The following is a 9,263-nucleotide window of genomic DNA, read 5'->3' on the forward strand; positions in this document are numbered from 1 at the left end:
ACCTGCCAATAGGAAACTTACTCATGCCTAGTAAATACATTAAGATAATGAAGTCATCTAGACATTTGTTATTTACAAATGCTTTCGATTAAAGACACTAACCATTCGACTTCTCACAACTACTTTTGACCTAACATGTGGAAATCATAACAAGACTCAAAATCACTTAGTCGTGAAATGTTACTTCTAAAAAACGGTGCTATATTGGATTGTAAAACTTGCAAGTTAACACGGTGCGTGAACTCTTGGATTACACTGCAACATTAGGTAACTGTCCAAAGAAAAAAAGCTTTCACTATGATAGTATATGCTACACTGTGGAATATTTGGCTTGCAAGGAATGACAAATTTAAATAATAAGGCGATTTCTCCTACAAAAATGGCAGATATTATCATCTCACAAACTTTTGAATGGAACAAATACCGGGGAAAGAGTTGTAAAAGATGGGTGGAATGGAGTATCACTCCTTAATTTGTTACTCTTTTTTCATTCTATTTCTTTTTTAATTTCCGATTCTCTTTTGTGTATTTGTTCCTCTAAACTTAGCTCCTTGCTTCTCTTTGTTTTATTTTATATATATATATATATATATATATATATATATATATATATATATATATATATATATATATATATATATATGTAAAAAATTAAATAATAAACCCTAAAAGTTAAGAACCCTAAGAACCGATTATGTTTACCTTATGATCAAATGTATATTTGTTATTTATCAAATAAATGTTACTAAAGGGTATTTTTGTCCAATAGGTAAAACAAAAATTAGACATGATTGTAAATAAAACAAAACTTAAACCCAATTTTTTATTTTATGTCTATTATATCAGATCTTAGATATAGATCTAAGTAAAAAGCCTCACAAGTTCTTCAACCATGTGGATTGCCACACCACCGAACCATCAGAAAACAAAGACGGAAACGTCTGGGGGCGGGTAACGTCATACGTAGTATCATAACAATCGTATCATAGCAATCAAAGTAAACACAACTAGTACATTACAATATGAATATTTACATTTGTTTGAAAACATAGTTTGTATACATCGATATAAACACAAAATAAAGACGAGACTTCAAAATGCTCCATCTTCTCCAAAAGCTGGTGATGGTAACTGTATATTGTTGCCCTGAGAATACAAACGGTTTTAAAAACGTATCAGCATAAAGCTGGTGAGTTTATAATCATGTTTTTATATTGAAAACTAGTCACTGAGTTTGTACATATGGTTTCTTTTCAGTATAAGTAAAATGTCGTTTGTGCCGACATTTTATCAAGTTATGAAACATGTATGCACACTTTCAAAGAAAATCCGATATTGGTACCCCGAGGGGCATAACGAAGATAAGTCTCACAATCTTGTAATAACTAGTCTACGTGTTGTTCGGTTGTTCTCGAGTTCTAAATCGTTCGTAACGGTGTAGAGTACAAATAATTATACACAAAATAATTATTTAGCAAGATACTCTAGTTTTGTATTCGTAGTAATGAATAAACTAAATCTGACATAGTTTATATGTTTGACTTTGCTTGAAGTTCGAATCTGTAAGACTGGTAATGAAATCCCAAACTACACCTATTATAGATTGAATGGTTTGTTTACATTCATGTATTGTTTTGAAAACTATGCAATTATAATTAGAAAATGTCCCTTATACTCCGCATATTACAAAAGGAATAAATATATCTAAATGTTTGATAGAAAACCGTTGTAATTGCATCAGTTTTTAAGTTATGAAAACTTTTGTGTGTGGCTTGTATCCCCCCCCTCCTGAAAACATGAAAAACTCGGAAAATGCATATGGGTATGAACTCACTGTTGGTTGGATGCAGAGGATTGAACTGAACTATCCTTGAGTTGCTGTATGTTGCACTTAACGGAATCCTAATATCAATGAATACATACGTGTATTTAAATTAGCGATTTTTTTAGATAAAGTGTTAGATAAACACTTGGTTTTGGTTAAGGAATGTTATCGGGAATTGGTTGGATCGATGAAATAGGCTTTTTCCCACAAAAGAGCTATTTACGGCCGTAAAGGGAGTTTACGGCTGTGAACTAGGTTTGCGGTCCATGGGTTTGCGGTCCAAGGGTTTACAGCCGCAAACACTTCGACGAGAAGTGTGATTTTTGGTATTTTAGGGTCCTTTCTATCCCCTTGGATTTATTCAAAGTCTTGTGCACAACTCAAAGCAGGGTTTAAAGGCCAATATTTGACCAAAAATGGAGTTTACGACCTTTGAAGGGTGTACGGTCGTACACATGTGTTTATGGCCGTAAACCCATTCCGAGTTCATGATTTGGGTTGATTTCCAGGTTAAAAATCAGTGGTTTCTAGTGGATATCAAGCATAGATGGAAGTTACTTACTGAAAGAGGCTTGGAATGAAGTTTTTAGCCACTAAACAGTAGTGTGTGTTCTTGGTGTTCTTAGTGAGAGAGAATATCTAGCAAAGATGAAATTAAATGGAATTATACATGGATTCATCACTTAGAAGGGATTAAAACACAAGAAAGGTGAAGAATCACTTACATTCTTGAGGGTTCTTGATCAAACTCGAAATTGTAGAGAAAGAGTAGAGAGAGAAAGCTTCTTAGAGTTTGAAAAGGCTGAAATGGAGGCCACTCATCCCTTATATAGGGTGAGTTTACGATCAGGGGTGGGGGTCCACCTGGCACTGACCGCAAACAGATTTTACGTACATACACGAGTTTACGGCTGTAAACTCGCCTTGGCCGTGAACTCCTGGTTTTTCGAGGGAATCGAGAGTTTTTCGCGTGATTTTTTGTTTTCCGACACGTATGTAATTATGACAATAACCCTAGTTGATTTACTTAACCCAAGAAACTGATGGGAAATTTTATAGAAATTAAATTTTATTAACAAAAGTGGGTTACAATAACGGAATAGATTTCGGCTTGTCACATGGATGAACACCAACACTTCAACCACCAACTATGTTAGCCTTCCACCGCCACACTATTGGTGATGGCCCATCCAACGTCGCATCTCTTCCTCTGTCACAACCTCTGATCACCGCCATAATTTACGACCAAGGCGCTACCACTACCATCATTGTCAGCATCTGCCATCGTCATTACTTCTATGACGACTGAACTCCTACAGAAAATGAACAACTCTTTGTATGTGATATCCAATGAAGCACCACTTTGACTCTTGTATTTGATGATTTTTTAGGAGATTTACAAATATGACGACTTTCCTTTACAGTTTGTGCTCATATATGGTTCAATCTTAGTGATGTGTGCTTCGTCTTCGACATCTGACCTCACTAGAACACCAACAAAATCACCTTCCTTTTTTCTCTTTGATATTAGGTTCTCTAACACCAACAACCTCTTTTCTCAAGATATATAGCTCCGGTGAGCGTTGAAGATATACCATATTCACCGCCTCCACGTCTACTTCATCCCCGAACACCTCTAGTTACATTCTTCATCTCCAACCACCAAAGACCTTCAACTGCCATAGCTTATGGTCAAATTGATTCTTTCCCCACCATCTTTGTCATTTCCTATTCTTAGATCGATGCCTCATTCGTTGTCTTCATTTATCTAGGCTATCTCACCCTCCTACTCTCTCTTGATCTGAAAATACGTCTTTCTCGACAAACATTTTGTAAATTGAGTGGAGTTTCATTCAAATCAGATAATATGACTTCAGATTTGATTTTGTGCTTGAAGTTTTTATGTTCTAATACAAATTTAATACAACAGATTTAGATTAGTTATCCTTTTTTTATGATTTATGTATATGTTTTTATTTTGATGTTTGGAAATATGACAATAAAGAAGAATTATGCATAAATATGATTTTCTGTAATTTTAAATAAAGTATGTTTGGTGCACACAAAGTGGTTGATGAAATACCACAATGAAATTTGGAAAGTCATTAAGCTGTAATATGTGTTTTTTATGTATTAGTTTGTGAATGTGTGTATTATTAAGACATGAATGTGTATTTTTTATGCACCAAGTTGTGAATAGTGTCTAAAATGTGGAACTAATTAGTAAATTATTGTTTAAAATGTTTTATTAAACTATGAATTATGATTTTTCTATCAAAATATGATTTTTGAAGGATGCTGGTGGTGTTGTTGGTGGTGATGATGGTTGATGATAGTGTATGGTAGTTAGTGTTGGGTTTTGAGCAATCTAACACTTCCTAAGTGTGAATGCAACCCTAATAAACCTTGGATCTATGTTTGTCTAAATACATGCAAAATAATAATTTTCCAAGGTTTATAACCTATCTAACATGGCATGGGGAACATTTCAACATAAAAGAGTTAGAAGAGATTACATACCTTTTAGTGAGTTTGGCTCTAAGGAGTTTGAGGGCCAAGCACCAATAGTGTGAATGCCTCAAATGGAATCACAAACACCACAAACTCTTGGAAAACTTTGAGAGAGTATACACCTTGTATAAAATCGGCCACACACATGCACACACACACACTAGTTCACTAGTTTTCTCTTAGGCTCCATTTCATGCTCCATAAGCATGCTTATATAGTGTGCATGGTTAGGGTGAAACCCTAATAACCCATGTCTTTTCCTTTTCCAAGGATCCATGGGTTAAAAGCTCCATGGATCATCCATGGACTTCCACATAAGCCTAGCCCATTAACAAATGAGTATTAGCCCACACTATATAAAACAAATAGCCCATAATTTAATTAGTATTCCTTTTAATCTCTAAATTAATTCATAATTAATTTAAGACTAAAACTAATTAAATAACGTAACTTCATATTAATATATTATAACTCATAATATATTAATAAACATATGTGTATAACTCTCATAAAATTATCCATAATAGTTTGGATGAGATGCAACCCAAATGGACCATGCCGGTCGGGTCAAGTATATACCAAATAAGTTATGGACTTAGACACCTTATCCAACAGACTCCCACTTGGATAAGTCTAATAACTATATTTGCCTATAACTTCAGGAACCAACCAACAATCGTAGCTCTCGAAAACTCCCTCGAACAATGAAGACTCTGTCGAACTATGAAGCGCCATTTTAGATAAGTGATCACATAATCCTCTGTTCTCATGATATTAGCCGGACAAACACATGGAACTATGTCTTGCTTATTGTCTAGCAGTTGTTTCTCGATTTTCCGATTTGTTTGACGAAGAACTTCACTGAACACATCGGTTTAGTTCTGACCAGGCCTGGTACATGGGTCAACACAAAATCATCGAGGGGCCCAGATATCGCTTCTATTTCTAGAAGGAACAGATAAACTTCGACTGATATGCTTGTTCTACTACTTATTGAATTGTACACAAAGGCACGTTTTATAACATCAAGTTACTGATGCGTTTATGTGCAATCAATGCACAACGAACTCATAGGTAACAACTCATATCTCTAGGTTTAAAGATTTATATGATGTTATCGTCTCACGATCACTCGAGATAAATTCCATGAAGTGATACAAGTGAGCGTGGGTTTATACCAATACTCATAACTTATGAGTACTCATGAATGTTGCAGCAACCATTGCCATGTCTAAACACCTTTAAGGCATCTACAAACCCAATTCATGACAATCTTGATTCATACCTACTTCCGACGTATGATCGATTGTGGAGGTTTGAATAAATTAATTATTCTGGAAGTCAAAACATGCAAAACTGAAACAATAGTAAATAATTGACAATGATAGTAACACTTTACTCATAAATAAATCACAAATTTTATTCATCATCAAACGTCAATTACATTTTACAAGTTTCAGGAAAACTATCTAATCTGTAAAACTAATATCGTCCCTCAGCCCGATGCATCTCGCATGCTGAAAATGCTTGACCCTCGTCAGTCCCTTCGTAAGGGGATCTGCAGGATTCTCATCCGATGATATCCTCCTTGTCACAAGGAGTCCTTCTTCAATCTTGTGTCTTATGAAGTGATATTTTCTGTCAATGTGTCGGGATCTGCCATGATCTCTTGGTTCCTTGGCTAAGGTAACCGCACTATTGTTGTCACAGAAAATCTCTATAGGTTCCTTAATAGCTGGTACAACTCCAAGGTCTCCGATGAAGTTCTTTATCCATATCGCCTCCTTCGCTGCTTCACTCGCTGCTATATACTCTGATTCACAAGTCGAATCAGCCACCGTCTCCTGCTTGGAACTCTTCCAAGAAATTGCCCCTCCATTTAAGGTAAAGATCCAGCCCGACTGAGAGCGAAAATTATCCCTATCAGTCTGAAAACCAGCATCACTATACCCTAATATTCTCAAGTCATCACTGCCACCAAGGGTAAGGATCCAATCCTTAGTCCTTCGCAGGTACTTGAGAATGTTCTTTACCGCGGTCCAATGAGCCTTGCCAGGGTTCCCCTGATACCTGCTGACCATGCTCAAAGCAAATGCCACATCAGGACGGGTACAAGTCATAGCATACATGATCGAGCCAACTGTGGAAGCATATGGTAATTGGCTCATCTCAGCTATCTCTGTCTCTGTACTCGGACTCTGAGTCTTACTCAGTTTGGTATTGCTTTGGATCGATAAATCTCCTTTCTTGGAATTCTCCATGTTGAACCTTTTCAACACCTTATCCAAGTAGATACTCTGACTAAGTCCAATTAGTCTTCTACTCCTTTCTTTTAATATCCTTATCCCTTGGATATAGGTAGCCTCCCCTAGGTCCTTCATAGCAAAGCACTTCCCAAGCTAGGACTTAACCTCCTGCAAGGTTAGGATGTCATTTCCTATGAGTAGTATGTCATCCACATACAGTACCAAGAAGCTAACTATACTCCCACTAGCTCTGACATACACGCAAGACTCATCTTCTCTTCTCGAGAAGCCAAACTCTTTTACCTTCTCATCAAAACAAAGATTCCAGCTACGAGATGCTTGTTTTAATCCATAAATGGATTTCTCAAGCTTGCATACTCTATTAGGGTACTCTGCATTGACAAAAACCTCTGGCTGATTCATGTACACATCCTCAGCCAACTTTCCATTAAGGAAAGCGGTTTTGACATCCATTTGCCATATTTCATAATCATGAAATGCTGCAATGGCTAACATAACCCTAATAGACTTAATCTTTGCTACCGGCGAAAAGGTTTCATTATAATCAACACCTTGAGTTTGAGTAAAACCCTTCGCAACCAGTCGAGCCTTATAAGTATGCACTTTTCCTTCCATGTTTGTCTTCTTTTTGAAGATCCATTTGCACCCGACTGTTTTACGGCCTGGTACATTGTCAACCAAGTTCCAAACTTGATTGTCATACATGGACTGTATCTCGCTGTCCATAGCCTCCTTCCATTTAGCAGACTTCGGGCCTGCCATGGCTTCCTTAACACTGCTAGGTTCATCCGAATTTACTAGTGTACTATCACTAATAAACGTATCACCTTCCGTAGTAATATGAAAACCATAATAAAACGAAGGTGTGTTCCTAACCCGTGTGGAACGCCTCGGAGGTACAGACTCGTCAGCTGGATCAACAGGAGTTTCCTCCTCAGGTTGATTGCTAGTGTCTGAGGTTCCTTCACCAAATGATTCTTGAATTTCTTCAAGATCAATCTGCCTCCCACTGTCTCCTTGGCTTATAAATTCTTTCTCGCGAAAGATCCCTCTTCATGCTACAAAGACCACATTCTCACTGGGTCTGTAGAAGAGGTAACCGAAGGATTTCTGTGGGTAGCCGATGAAAATACACCTTTCACTTCGGGGTTCAAGCTTATCATGAGTTTCGCGCCTCACGAAGACTTTGCAACCCCAAATTTTGATGTGGTCCAAATTGGGAACCTTCCCAGTCCACATCTCATGAGGTGTTTTGGTAACCTTCTTTGTGTGGACTAGATTAAGGATATGGGCGGCAGTCTCTAAGGCATACCCCCAAAAAGAGATTGGTAACAAAACTCGACTCATCATAGAGCAAACCATGTCCAACAAGGTTTGATTACGCCTCTCAGCTACACCATTCAGCTGTGGTGTCCTGGGAGGAGTCAATTGTGAGACAATCCCACACTCCTTAAGGTAGTCAAGGAACTCGGTACTAAGATACTCACCACCTCGATCGGATCGAAGCATCTTAATGTTCCTGCCCAATTGATTTTCTACTTCCTGCTTGAATTCCTTAAACCTTTCAAAGGTTTTGGACTTATTTTTGATTAAGTAGACATACCCATATCTACTAAAATCATCAATAAAAGTCACATAATACCGATTAGCATCCCTTGTGGCGGTTTTGAATGGCCCACATACATCAGTATGTATTAGGTCCAACAAACCTTCACCCCTCTCACAAGTTCCAGTGAAGGGTGATTTTGTCATTTTTCCAAGTAGACAAGATTCACAACTATCATCTGATTTGAGGTCAAATGATTCCAAGACTCCACTCTTTTGGAGTTGGCCTATGCGTTTCTTGTTTACATGTCCAAGACGACAATGCCACAATGATGCTTTATCTAGGCTAGTAGAAGAATCAATATACAATACATTATTTCCTAAGTTGTCCACAATCGACACAGTTTCATACACACCATCACAAGGTAATGCTTTAAAATAAAACACATTATTAAAGAAAGCATTAATACCACCACATTCATTATCAAACGAAAAGGTAAAACCTTGTTTGTACAAAGCATGAAAAGAAATAATATTCCTCACCATTTCAGACGAGTACACACATTTATTCAAATCTAATTTTAACCCATTATTAAGCAACAAAGTATAAACTCCAATCTTGGAAACAGGTGAAGCCTTCCTATTCCCCATGATTAAGTTTATCTTCCCGTGCTCCACATCCTCACTTCTTCTTAGGCCCTGCAAATCAGAACATATGTGAATACCACATCCTGTATCAAGCACCCAAGAGTTAGAATATGTTGAGTAATTAGACAATATAGTGTAAATACCTGCATAGGTGGGTTTCACTTTCCCATCCTTTAGATCCTGCAAGTACTTAGGGCAGTTTCGCTTCCAGTGTGCCTTTTCATGGCAATAAAAGCATTCAACATCCTTGGGAATGGCAGAAGGAGTGACAGAACCGTTCTTAGTCTTTGATGAGGAGCCTTCAAGAGACTTTCCCTTGGTACCCTTCGAAGGGTGCTTCCTCTTTTTCCCTTTGCCTTGCCCAATAGCTAAAACAGGGGTAGAAGTTGGAGTAGGAGTAGTAGAGGTAACAACCGCTTTACCCTTAAGACCGGTTTCAGCGGTCTTCAAGAGTCCTTGAAGCTTGC

This window comes from Lactuca saligna, chromosome 4 (genome assembly GCF_052625555.1).
Source record: "Lactuca saligna cultivar CGN05327 chromosome 4, ASM5262555v1, whole genome shotgun sequence".
Classification (NCBI taxonomy): domain Eukaryota; kingdom Viridiplantae; phylum Streptophyta; class Magnoliopsida; order Asterales; family Asteraceae; genus Lactuca; species Lactuca saligna.